We start from the raw sequence: 341 nt of genomic DNA, 5'->3' as shown, positions 1-341 counted from the left end.
CTTACCCAGATTAGATAATTCATTTCTGTGCCCCATGACTTTGTTACTGCTAAATTTTGGATTCTAACTGGCTATACAATGGAAAGAAAGGCCCTAAGCGAGTGAGAAAAAAAAAAAATCACTTTTGGAATGCCAAGCAGCATTGGTGCCTTTTATCTTCTATTCTTTTCACTCCCTTAAGGATAAAACATGGTATCTTATGTTCTCATTGGAATATTTCTGTCCAATTATCAGAAACGTCAGTTTATCAGCAAAATAAGCACCCCTCCACTCTGCCACCCTGTCCCTGATTAATATTCATCTAACTTTATTGATGAACAAGTCCTAAATCATTAGTATCC

The sequence above is a fragment of the Mandrillus leucophaeus genome, unplaced genomic scaffold, assembly GCF_000951045.1.
Source record: "Mandrillus leucophaeus isolate KB7577 unplaced genomic scaffold, Mleu.le_1.0 Scaffold386, whole genome shotgun sequence".
NCBI lineage: Eukaryota > Metazoa > Chordata > Mammalia > Primates > Cercopithecidae > Mandrillus > Mandrillus leucophaeus.
Note: the sequence above shows the minus strand (reverse complement) of the source record.